The sequence below is a fragment of the Mus caroli genome, chromosome 15, assembly GCF_900094665.2.
Source record: "Mus caroli chromosome 15, CAROLI_EIJ_v1.1, whole genome shotgun sequence".
In the NCBI taxonomy this organism is placed as follows: Eukaryota; Metazoa; Chordata; class Mammalia; order Rodentia; family Muridae; genus Mus; species Mus caroli.
Window position 1 is genome coordinate 88,895,584 of NC_034584.1, and position 13,455 is coordinate 88,909,038.

Sequence of the window (13,455 nt, forward strand, 5' to 3'; positions counted from 1 at the left end):
GGTTCTATGCCTGTGCATACAGCATTAGAGGAGGTCCATCATTAACCAAGAGACTTAACCAGAGATGCAGGATTATACTGTATATCAGAGCTTCTAAAGCTGCTGGCATTAACACATCCTGAGAGCAGCAGTGAGACGCTTGGCTCCTGACTTCTGATAGGCATCAGGTTATTGGCAGTAGAGATTGTGGACCTTAAGGGCCAAGACCTCAGAGGAAAACTCTAAAAAGACACTAGATCACTAGGTTTAAGATGAGGTGCAAGAAACACTTCTCCGTTTTGGTTGAGAATTCCATGACTTTAACAATGAAAATCATGGGGTCAAGAAATAGGACATACTTGTATATATGTCAAAAAATAGACAAGTAGGAATGTTTGCTTGAAATTGGCCATCAGGCTTGGTTAAAACAGGGAGTTAGTCATTAGACTCATGGTAATATGACCATTGGTGGCATGATGGTAAGCCAGACATTAAAACCTTCACAAAAAAATCTAAAGGAAGAATTTGGTACAGAAGATTTGAAAAAAAGTAATTCTAGCAAAGTACAGGGTAGTAGGGAGTGATCTGGAAACAGCAGCAAAGAACCACAGAGTTGTTCTCTCATCCTAATGCTATGGGAAGAAATCTCCTTTCAGAGTGTAAAGATCTCCTTTCAGAGTGTAAAGATCTAGAGAGCATTCAAAGAACAGAGTGAGATGGAATGGAATATCCACTCTGATGCTTGACCATGAATACACACAGAAGAATAATGACAGTCAGAGCTGAAACTGTAAATAAAATATAATCATGGAGAACAATAGAAATGGGGATAAATATGGGGTTTCCAAGTAGATGAGGGGATTCTAAATAACATTCTGAAACAACAGTTTGAAGGGTTCTTTGGAAAGTCGGTTGTGTTGAATGGTGGTTTTTTTTTTTTTTTTTTTTTTTGGGTAAAACACATGAAGGAATATTTCACTGAAGCGGATACAGTGAAAGGCTAGGCAGACTCATGAAGGAACATTTTGCTGAAGCAGGCACGGGCGGAAGGATGTTCTACTAAAGCAAGCATGTGAAAGGACACGTGATGAAAGATTCTTAGCTAACAACACACATATATTGGTCGGCCTTACATTGCTTAGTTGAGTTTCATTTGTTGAGACCTCACAGAGAGACCACCACCATAAAACATCTGGTAGTGGTCGGGCAGCTTCTTGCTGCTTCTAAAGACTCAGGGAAATTGGTAGAGTGATGTCATCTGAGACAGACTCACATAACTCAGATTTACATGCTGAGGCAAAACACATGGTGAGACAAGACCTTCAGAGGACACTTGATGTTTGGAGGAAGTATAAATAGAACTTAATGGACAGTGACAGAGGTTGAGTTTGACTTTCTGGTAGAGCTAGATGTGCAATGCTTGTTGGTATGTCATCTTTGATGATCTACTGTTCCTGCGGATCCAAATCCGTCCTGCTGACTCCTGCTGATTCTGGTGAGGCCTGGCTGTTCCAGCTAGGCCATGCCACCACTCCCACGATCACACCACTACTGAACTTGACTTCTGGTACATCTGTGAAGTGTGTACTAGTTGATTGAGCTGCTTTTGCTGACCCATGAATTGAACTACCAATTTCCTGGCGACACAGATGGGAGTTGCTCCAAAGAACCATTTCTAAACAGGTCCACTTCCCCTGTGTCCTTTCTTTTCCACTACCTCTAGTGAGTGATAGGCTAGAGAGGAGGTTAAAGCATTTAAGAACCATCATTAAAAATAAGGTTTCAATGGTGTCAGCGTTTAGAAGCTGACACCATTGCATACACTAGCAAGATTTTGCTGAAAGGACCCAAATATAGCTGTCTCTTGTGAGACGATGCCGGGGCCTAGCAAACACAGGAGTGGATGTTCACAGTCAGCTATTGAATGTATCACAGGGCTCCCAATGGAGAAGCTAGAGAAAGTAACCAAGGAGCTAAAGGGATCTGCAACCCTATTGTTGGAACAACATGATGTACTAACCAGAACCCCGGAGCTCTTGTCTCTAGCGGCATATGTATCGAAAGATGGCCTAGTCGGCCATCAATGGAAAGAGAGGCCCATTGGACTTGCAAACTTTATATGCCCCAATATAGGGGAATGCCAGGGCCAAAAGAATGGGAATGGGTGGGTAGGGAAGTGGGGGGCGCTATGGGGGACTTTTGGGATAGCATTGGAAATGTAATTGAGGAAAATATGTAATAAAAATATTAAAAATTAAAAAAAATAAGGTTTCAAAAAATTAAACTTACAACAATAATAGAAAGCTGTTTTGATAAAATACAGATTCCTAGAATTAACCCCTCAGAAGAGTATTAGAAATAAAAACAGTCAATTTCTATTGGGTAGAAAGTACAAAGTGTGTCTCTAAAACAATTTGGTATAAGTATGGTGTGTTCATGAATGCAAAGAACTTCCATTTTTTTTTAAAAAAAGAAAAGAAAAGAAGTCCAGTGTTACCAGTTACCCAAGATGATTTGATTACCAAAATTTGTTCTTAAATTTGTTTGAACTGAATTTCCTGGCAGCAGAGCGAGGAAAGAATGCGTGAGGGTTATGACTCATTGGATGCCTGGCATAAGAAAGCCATTAAGGCTTGCCAGTAGAGAGACTTTTTCATAAATTAAATTAAAGGAGAAATTTACGACTTGAGTTGTTAAGTAAGAGATTTTCAAAGGACACAGATACGACATCAGAATGGGCAGCTGCTGAGTGGACACTTTATAAAGCTGATGACATAACGTCTCATTTGGGGGGCAGTTCTGTGCAACATGGGAAAGCATACAAACAGGAATCCCAGGGCCTGAGTTTGATTCCTGGTTCTTCAATGTTGGGAGGACTTTCCAGGTGCAACTGTGTTCCCAGGATAGAGATTTTCCTTTAGGTAGCTGTATCTGCGCATAGGCAGTCCCTTTTGCTGTGGAAACAGAATAGCACACATGGAGCTACCTGTGTCTGCTTTGCCTAGGCTAGATGATAGACGATCAGTAATGTTTCTTGCATTTTAATCAGAGAAAGGAAGACAGGAAAATATATTTATTCATTAGTTAATACTTGCATATAGCCTTTAGATTTGTGTGTATATATTATGAGTATAATGTATTATATTGGATAGTACACAAAACTTATTCACTATTCACACTTCACATGAAAAGTAATGCTCTCAGATTTTGCTTCAGATGAATCCCTGAGTAAATGTGTATTGTTGCCATGAGCACTGCCATCTCAAGAACCCCAAATGGCCGAGTATCTAGGTGCCATTCTTATATGTCTCAGGCCTATGGGGATAGCAAGGTCTTCTACTCAGGCTTGGGAAGGGCAAAGCCTCCTCTTGCCTGTATCAGGGCAGCAGCATTCTTCTAGATGACTGAGATGACTGCAACCTACAGTGATCTGCTACTGAGATCCACATATTCCAACTTGGTTCTGTAGATAATAAATAGGCTGTATTCCCCAAGCTGCAGAGTGAGCAGCCCACCAAACCCCAGTTTTTCTGTATGTGTGCCTGTTGTTTCTCAATTCCTGGTCACACCACTCAGGTCAATGCCAAAGCTATGCAAGTTGAGGCACCACAGACTCCCCCAAAGCAAACAATGGAACAAGGCAGCAGCTGCCATTCCACTTTTGAGTACTCTCAACATCCTTGCTCTCTATGGCATTCAAAGGTAGTTCCATAGTGGCCTCAGCATTGTCTATCTTGAAGTAGAGAGACATTCAATTGTACAACTTGACAGACAAGAGTGTATCCAGGATTCCCAGTAAAGAAATTTGATAACTTTCCAACTTAGCCCATAGGAACACTTGAAACTCATCCTTGCCAATATATGCAGAGTGTGGAGTATTATTCACTTTTCAGCCTAAGGTTGTTGTTTGAATGAGAATGGCACCTATAGGTTCAGACATTTGAATGCTTGTTTTCCAGATGGTGAAATATTTGAGAAAGATTATGAGGCATGGCCTTAAAATAGATATGACCTAGTTGGAGGAGATGTGCCTACTGGAAGTGGGCTTTGGGTTTCAAAAACCTATGCCAGGTCTAGTCTCTCTATGCCTGCTGCCTGCAGATTAGGATATAAAGCTCTCAGCTACTTCTCCAATGCCATGCCTGCCTGCCTGCCTACCTGCCTGCCTGAAAGATTTCATAGGGCTAAAAACCAATGGAAAGAGTATGAAAATACAATTCAAGGAGGAGGGCAGGTTGCAGCTTCAGGAACAGAAGAACTTGGCAGTTTGGGCCACATGATTCTGGCCTTATCAAGAATATATAATAGAGGGGTTATAGAACCTTCCTCTGCAGTTAAGGAAATCCCTTGAGGCCAGGCATATGGCAGGGGAATCCTCACATAGAGGCCAGAAAGGCCATTGTGTGAAGCTTTAGAGATGAGACCAAGATTGCTTTGAAGATTCCAAGATGTTGGAGATGCTGAACTCATGGGATACCTGCCAAGGAGAGCTGCTAACAGGAAGTAGAACCAGCTCAAGAGAGAGAGAAGTGTTCTGCAGCTAAACAAGCTGAAAGGGTTGGAGTTCTAAAGAGCACTTTGACATCTGGCATGGAGATGCAGAGTTTGGAGTCTTCCTAACTGGTTTTTGTTCTTGCGTTGGCCCAGGATTTCCTCACTCTGCTCCCTTTCCTTGCCTTTGGTAATGTATATGCCAGTAACGCATATGCTGTGCTGCTGTGCATTGTATGTTGAGAATATGTGATCTGTTTTCTGATTTTGATTTTACAAGGGCTAACAGTTAAGAGATTGCCATGAGTCTCCAAGGAGACTTTAAACTTTTAAACACTGTTAAGATTAAAATAGACTACGGGATTTTTTGAAGTTGGACTAAATCCATTTTGCATTATGATATGGCCACAAGGATTGGGGAGCCAGGGAGTGGTATGTGGTGGTTTAAATGAAAATGTCCCCCATAGCCTCATATGTTTGAATGACTCATCCCCTGGTGGTGAACTATTTGGGAAAGATCAGGAGATATGTGTTGGAGGAGGCATATAACTAGGCTTTTGAGGCTTCAAAATATCTGACATATCAGATATTTACAGTAAAATTAATAACAGTAGCAAAAATGCAGTTATAAAGTAGCAACAAGATAATTTTGTGGTTGGGAGTCACCACAGCATGAGGGACTGACTCTATTAAAGGGTCACAGCATTAGGAAGGATGGGAACCACTGTTCTAAGTGAAAACAAAGGTCTTTTAGAACATTACATTTATAGGACCTCAAAGAACTGACTTTTCATTTTAAATTATTAAGTAGTCACTAGTGAGATATAAAATCTAAATCTGAAAGATTAAATGAAAGAAAAATTCAAAACATAGCACAAAAAATCCATCAGAGAACATAAAAAGACTTGTACTGTACATCTACTGAATTTAACTACAAAATAATTGACATTCCAAAGAACAAATATGTGGAAGAGAATCCATATTTATAAAGATAGACAAGGGACTGGAAATGTATCCAATTTAAGGAATGACTAGAAGAGCTTCCATGCTGACAACCTACGTAATAATTGAAAATAGAAGAAACTATAAAGACAATGACAACTGTATAGGGTAACCCAGGTAAGAATTTTGAACTCCAAGAATCAGAGAAACATTTTCAAATTGCCAATAAGAATGAAAACTCCAGGCAAGATGATTCTGTGGGGTGAAACATTTGCTTGCCAAGGATGTAAACCTGATATCTGGGTTTGATCTCCTTCCACTTAAAGGTGGAAGGAGAGGGCAGACTCCGCAAAGCTGCCTTCAGAATATAACAAGACCATCTGAAAATACAAGTGTTTAGATATGAAAAACACTGTCGTGTTGTCTTAGGCATAATCCTTGAAGAAAATTATGGTATTTATATAAATATCCAGCTGAAGGCAAGAACTAGGAGAGCATGCTGCACTATTGATGTTAAAGATCAAAGACCTCTTCTGGACTATCCAGGAATGGCATAAATGTGGTGTATAGGCATATATGCAAGCAAAACACTTGTACACATAAATACAGGTTTTAAAGGAATTGTTTTTTTTAAATATATTTTATTACGTATTTTCCTCAACTACATTTCCAATGCTATCCCAAAAGTCCCCCATACCCTCCCCCCTCTCCCCCATTTCCCTACCCACCCATTCCCTTTTTTTTTTTTAAAGGAATTGTTTAAAAGAAAAGTTTCTAGGAAGAACTTTGAAAATTCTCTTTTTTTAAAAAAACAATTACTTTTGAAAATTTCATACATAAGAACTATATTTACAATATTTCTACTGATAGTTTTTCTCCCTCCAACTAATTCCCATGTCTCACACCCTCTTTCAGAATTCACTATCTCTTCTTGTTTGGTTGTCAATGTTTTACAAACATATATACAAATACATATAGTCCAACATATGTCTACAGTTTGTTGAGTCCCTTTAGTGTTACTCATATGTTTATGTGCTTACGGCTGACTGCTTGGGATGGGATAACCCACCAGGGTTTACCCCTGGAGAATACTGATTTGTCCCCTTTCAGCAGCCACCACCTGCCTGTAGTGCTTCCTCAGGGGGTGGGATCTTATATTATTTTTCCCATTCCCTTAGGTATATCAGCTGGTGTGATTGTGTTGGTCTTCTGTTCAGAACATTTTCTTCTTGAAAGTACCAACCAATAATTTTTAGTATGTAAAATGATAATAAGTAAAAAGAAGGTATAATATTACCCTTTGCAATGGGTATTAAAGGCCTGAATTCAGGAAGTTGGAGAACCCCTGGGGTTTCCAAGAACCAAGAAAGCTTGACTGCTCTTTTTGGGCAATTTAAAGGGCTTGGAGGAAGTTGTTTAGGAGGCAGATAAAAGGCAAATGAAAGGGAAGTATACAAACAGGAAAGGTACAGCCCAGGCACACTTAATGTCCAGAAAAAGCCCTCAGAAGTACTGGAGGCAAAGCAGAGAATCAGCCATGGTTACACATTCTCCCTCCCTGGATGGACACAGCTTGTTTTCTAACAGAAGTTCATCAAGATGTGTCTAAGCTTCCACAGCCTCCCCAGCAAATGTACCGTCCTACGCATCTTACAGTGGTCCTCCCATTACCCTTTCTTTCCTTTCTGCTAAAGTGTTCTGAGTTTGTTTCTACCTTTAGGCTTCTCTGAAGGTGAAGATATGCAGCACACTGACATACAGCTTCGATTTTGTGTGACCTTTGTTCAGTTCCCCCGGGAATTCTCTTGTAGTGGTCCAGGAGGTTTTGAGGAGGCCTCAAGACTCAGGATTCTATAGGTCTGGTCATATCTAACTGAGGTTTAAAATGTCCATCTGTGTAAATAAACCTTATAACCTCAAAGAAAGCTCTTTCATGCCCCCAATACCTTGGAGTTGAGAGCGAGGGTAGTCCCCAGAGAGGAAAGAGAAGCTTTATCCCCACAGGTCTACAGGTCATTCTTCAATGGTCATCTTACACAGGGTAGCATGCTCGCTGAAGCTTTGGCCACAGTCTACTTCATCTCCCTCAAAGTGTTGTCACTAACTCAGCTCCTCTTATTATGGGTAATTGCTCTGGAACAATGACTGCCCACATCTCCAAGGCCCAGCTATAGGACTACCTCCTTGGAAGCAGACTCAGATCTGCATGCAGTAAGTTTCTTGGAGAACAGAATTCAGAATTAGGCCTATGAGGAACAGAAAAAGATAGAAAACCTCAATGAAGTTGCAGCCAAATGAGGATTTGGTCCAGTGGGAAGCCCTGGAGATAAGAGGACCATTCACAGCTTCCCAGACCAAGAGAAAGAGCAGAACCCTGTTCACTGTAGCCTTAGGGAATGGGGCCAGGGGATGTGATGAAGGGACATAATCAAGTCATCAAATTATCCAATAAAGAACATCCATGCTATTTCTAGACTTTTATTCTCAACTTGTTTTACTCAATGGCGATTTGCCATGTAATTCTATGTAATGTTGCATGAAATAAGAAGTGTGAACCTAGGTGACTTAAACCCTGGTGACTGAAATCGAAAGTTCTGAAGACTGATATCACAAACAACAAACTTTAGTCAAAGACTCTGCTCTCCATATCTCTGGGAACATCACTCAACTTAGCATTTGCCGCAAAGCCAACAAGTATATTCCCCCAACCCATCACAGAGGCTTGGAATTTATTGCCTCTGTGTTCTCTAATTAGACCTTTGGAGACCTAGACAAATAACACCGTCAATTGTAACTTAGAGTAGAAACTGTCCCTCAAAGGGCACTATTGTACTTCCTGTCAAGATTTGCTCATGACTCTCTGGAGAAGTATCTACATTCTGTTTGCAATGTCTGCATTGGCACACACACCACAGCAATGTGCTGAAACTTAAGTATATGTTTCTACAACACTTCTAATACAAATGTGATTGACTGATATGATTTTGAGCAGCGATGCTTTACAATTAAACTGCAAAGTGGTTTCAGATCAAGGCTTACTGTTTAAATTTGGGCACCGTGCCCCCCCCTCTTGTGTTTGTGTCTCTATCTACAGGCACTAGGGAAGAAGTAGATAAAAAATGGAAACTTGTTCTGTGTAAGAGAAGAGTTAGTTCTAAGGATGAAATGCATTTAACAGTGTAAAAGCCACTCAGAATTCTAGTGGATAGCAAATTGAATCCCACACTCTCCTCAAGGATAACTTAGGATGACACCACTGTTCTCAGTCTGAGAACTCATTGTGATGCCATATGTTGCTTAAGCTGAGGTTTCTGAGCATCCTTATAAAACATTTTGCTTTAATTTTTCTGCAGTGGAGCCCATGGGTGAGATGTTTGTAACAAACGAATATCCAGGAAATCTAATTGGAAGTGGCTCAGACCACCTGTGTGTGCAGGGACTGAGAAAACGTGATTGGACACGCCATGTTCCCTCCCTTCTTCCTGTTGCTGCTCATTATCATAGGATGGTGGGTCTGTGATACTCAAGCAGTCTTTCAGCAACTTGTGCATCTCAAGTAAAAACAGGTTCCTTTTAAGGTTGTGTTAAGAATCATGAATGACTCATAGACAAGGGCACCAGGGACAAGGCAGGGACGGTGGGACTGGGACAGATGGAGGTAAGAGCATCTGAAAAAGGCATGACAGCTCCTCTTTGGAATCTTGGGCAGTTGAATTCTCTGTGGGGAGGTGGGCACAGTGTGATAACCATTTCTTGTGATGCTCTCCAGTGAAACCCAGAACCCCTCTTTGCTGAAAGCTTTGGATGCTTTCAGCTGTTGACATCATCCTGAGAAAAGAAGGATGTCAGAAATCAGGGGAGTATCAGGAAGTTCTTGACCCAGTGGATGTTTTGAAGTAAAAGAAACAAAGGTCTGTAGTGAACCTCATCTACACTGTGGATTAAGTCTGGGCTTGTCTAGCAGTAGTGATTTGTACCTTGTCTCCATCGATCCATTTTCTAGTCTACAACTCTAGCTTGATTTCAGGGAGCCTACCAGCAACAGGGACAACCTGGTAAGACCCCACCTCACACTCAATCCTCTGCCTGCCAAGTTCCCCTAAAGTACACATAATATCAGTATACTTCACTCTGTCTCAGCACTCCCTGTGGCCTTCCAGCACCGGGGACAACATGATGTCTAAAGGCCACCATAAGAACACAATAAGCAAGAACCAGAGAAATATGGCACCATCAGAGCCCAGCTATTCTACTACCACAAGCCCTGGATATTCTAACATATCTGAAACATAAGAAAATGGCATTAAATTCAATCTTTTGAAGATGATTGAGGCCTTTAAAGAGGAAGTGAATATATCCCTTAAAGAAACACAGGAAAATATAACCTAACAAATGAAAGAAATAAAACTATTGAAGAACTACAAATGGAAATAGAAGCAATTAAAAAGAAAAAAAAACACAAACTGAGGGAATCCTGGAGATGGAAAACCTGGGTAAGAAAACAAACTACAGATACAAGCATCAAAAACAGAACACAAGAGATGGAAGAGAGAATCTCAGGTGTAGAGAATATGATAGGAGAAATTGGTCTAAAAAGATGTTAAATCTCAAAAGTTTCTGACACAAAACATTGAGGAAATTTGGGACACTGTGAAGAGACCAAACCTAATTATAATAGGAATAGAAGAAGGAGAAGATTTCCACCTCAAAGGCCCAGAAAATATTTTCAATAAAATCAAAGAAGAAAAGTTTCCTAGTTGAAAAAAAGAGATGCCTATGAACATACAAGAAGTATACAGAATGCCAAATGGATTGGACCAGCAAGGAAAATTCTCCTGCCATATAATAATCAAAACACTAAATATACAACATAAAGAAAGAATACTAATAGCCACAGAAAAAAAGGCAAAGTAACATATACAGGCAGACTTATTAGAATTACATACAGCTTCTCAACAGAGACCTTAAAAGCCTGAAGGGCTTGGGCATATGTCTGCAGTCTCTAAAAGACCACAGATGCCAGCCCAGACTACTATACCAAGTAAAACATTCACAAAAACAAATTTATATAATATCTATCCACAAATCTACCCCTACAGAAGATCTGAGAAGGAAGTCACCAACCTAAGGAGGTAAATGACACCCAAGAAAACATAGTAAGTAATTTCATATCAGCAAAGCAAAAGGAAGGGAAACACACACATGCACACACACACACACACACACACACCACAACCACCACTGCCACCACGGCCAGCACTGCCACCAATGTAACTCTAACCAAGGAAATGAAAGACCTGCATGACAGAAACTTCAAATCTTTAAAGAAAGTTGAAGAAGATATCAGAACATGGAAAGTTCTTACATGCTCATGGTTTGGTAGAATTAACATTGTAAAAATGACCATCCTACAAAAACCTATCTACAGATTCAATTAAATTTTCATCTAAATACCAACATAATTCTTTACAGATCTTGAAAGAACAGTACTCAACTTCATATGGAAAATAAAAAGCCAGGATAGCTAAAACAGACTGGTACAATCTAAGAACTTCTGGAGGTATAACCACCCCTGTTCTCAACCTGTACTATAGAGCAATAATAATAATAATAAAACCACATAGTACTGGCATAAAAACAGAAATGGAATCTAATCAAAGAACCAGAAGTAAATCCATATACCCATGAACACTTGATCTTTGACAAAGAAGCCAAAACCATATGATGGAACAAAGAAAACATCTTCAACTAATGGTACTGGTCTAACTGGATAGGTGTATGTAGAAGAATGCAAATAGATTCATATCTATCACCCTGCACAAAACTGCAGTCCAAGTGGATCAAAGACATAAAACTGGATACACTAAACCTGATCGAAAAGAAAATGGGGAATAGCCTTGAATGCATTGGTAGTCAACTTCCTGAACAGAACACTACCAGCTCAGGCACTAAGATCAACAACTAATAACTGAGACCTCATAAAACTGAAAAGCTTCTATAAGGTCAAAGGACACTGTCAAAAGGACAAAAAGGCAGCCTACGGATTGGGAAAAGACCCTCACCAACTCCATATCTGACAGAAGGTTGATATCCAAAATATATAAAGAACTCAAGAAACTAGACATCAACACACCAAATAATCCAGTTTAAAAATGGGCTACAGATCTAAACAGAATTCTTGACAGAGGATTTCTAAATGGCGGAGAAGCACTTAAAGAAATGTTCAACATCCTTAGCCATCAGGGAAATGGTAAATCAAAACTATTTTGAGATTCCATCTTACACCCATCAGAATGACGAAGATCAAAACCTCAAGTGACAGCTCATGCTGGCGAGGATGTGAAGCAAGGGGAACACTCTTCCACTGATGGCAGGAGTAAAAACTTGTATGGCCATTTAAAAAATCAATTTTGTGACTTCTCAGAAAATAGAACTAGGTTTACCTCTAGACCCAGCTATACTATTCCTGGGCATATACCCAAAAGATGCTCCACCATACCACAAGGACACTTGTTCAATGATGTTCATTGCTGTTTTATCCATAATAGCTAGAAACTGGACATCCTTCAACCAAAGAATGGATAAAGAAAATACTCCACCTATACAGTGGAGTATTACTTAGCCATTAAAACCAAGGACATCATGAAATTTGTAGGCAAGTGGATGGAACTAGAAAAGATCATTCTGAGCGAGGTAACCCAGACCCAGAGAGTCAAACCTGGTATGTACTCACTTTTAAGTGGATATTAGCCATGATGTACAGGACAGCCATGCAACAATCCACAAACCTAAAGAAGAAAAGTAACAAGGAGTGTCCAAGGGGTCACACTTACATCTCACTGAGAAAGGAAAATAGATTAGACATTGGGGTGGATGGAAGGAGGGTGTAGCCACCTGAACCAAACCAGGTTCCTGAAAGGGAGGCTGGGGCTGTATGGAAAGAGACTGTGAGAGCTTATTCAGGATCACCCCAGGAAGACAGGTTCAGCCTCTCAGCGGGTAGCAGCATCTTGGAGAAAACTGCAGAGGTGGCAGAAAAATAGACCTATCTAGGTTGGATGACTCTCCCCTAGGTAGGCTAGCTCACAGTTGCAGAACAATTCTGAGCCAGCCTGCTCAAGGCTGGGGGAGGGTAAGGAGGGGATTGGGTAGGGGGAGGGGAGTGGGGATGTGAACGGGAGTGACAAGGTATGGGGAGTTCAGAGACAGAGTACCGGGAGAGATGACTGAGTTAGGAGGTGACATCTCTGGGACAAGCTAGACACACCTAAGACAATGTAAACTCCCAGGAATCCAGGAGGGTAACTTGTAAATGGATTTTTTAATAAACTCTATTTGCTTTGAATGTGACCCAGCCAGCCCCCAATAATCAAGGCAGAGTCCTGTGGAGTTTTTAATATTATCTCTGGCACAATTACTGGGGAAATTACCCCTAATCTATATTTTCTAACACTTTACTGTTAATTCCCCGTGTACTTGTTTGAGTCTCATTGGGTTATTCCTGCTCCTTCAGCCAATCTTTAGGGCCCATCTTACTCTGGCTCATGCTCCTGACCTGTCATGTCTAAGAAAGACCTTCTGTCCTGCTGTACTGGCTGGTTTTGTGAGTCAACTTGACACAAGCTGGAGTTATCACAGAGAAAGGAGCCTCCTTTGAGGAAATGCCTCCATGAGATCCAGATGTAAGGCATTTTCTCAATTAGTGATCAAGGCTTGGAGGGCCCATTGTGAGTGATGCCATCCTGGGGCTGGTGGTAGTTTTGATTTCTATAAGAAAGCAAACTGAGCAAACCAGGGGAAGCAAGCCAGTAAGTAACATTCCTCCATGGCCTCTGCATCAGCTCCTGCTTCCAGACCTGCTTGAATTCAAGTCCTGAGTTCCTTTGACAATGAACAGCAGTGTGGAAATGTAAGCTGAATAAATCCTTTCCTCCCCAACTTCTTGCTTCTTGGTCATGATATTTTGTGCAGGAATAGAAACCCTGATTAAGACATCTCCTTTTCTTCTTCTTCTTCTTCTTCTTCTTCTTCTTCTTCTTCTTC

At 40.7% G+C, this 13,455-nt stretch overlaps 1 long non-coding RNA gene across 1 annotated transcript in view; it reads right to left on the reverse strand.

The window, feature by feature from the left end:
* LOC110310276 overlaps positions 1-7,608 on the reverse strand; it is a 57,162-nt gene extending 49,554 nt beyond the window's left edge. The window contains exons 1-2 of the long non-coding RNA XR_002379830.1: positions 7,449-7,608; positions 7,127-7,285 (exon numbers count right to left, since the gene is read on the reverse strand). This is a non-coding gene — a long non-coding RNA (uncharacterized LOC110310276). The remainder of the gene's footprint in view (positions 1-7,126; positions 7,286-7,448) is intronic.
* Positions 7,609-13,455: the final 5,847 nt, after the last annotated feature.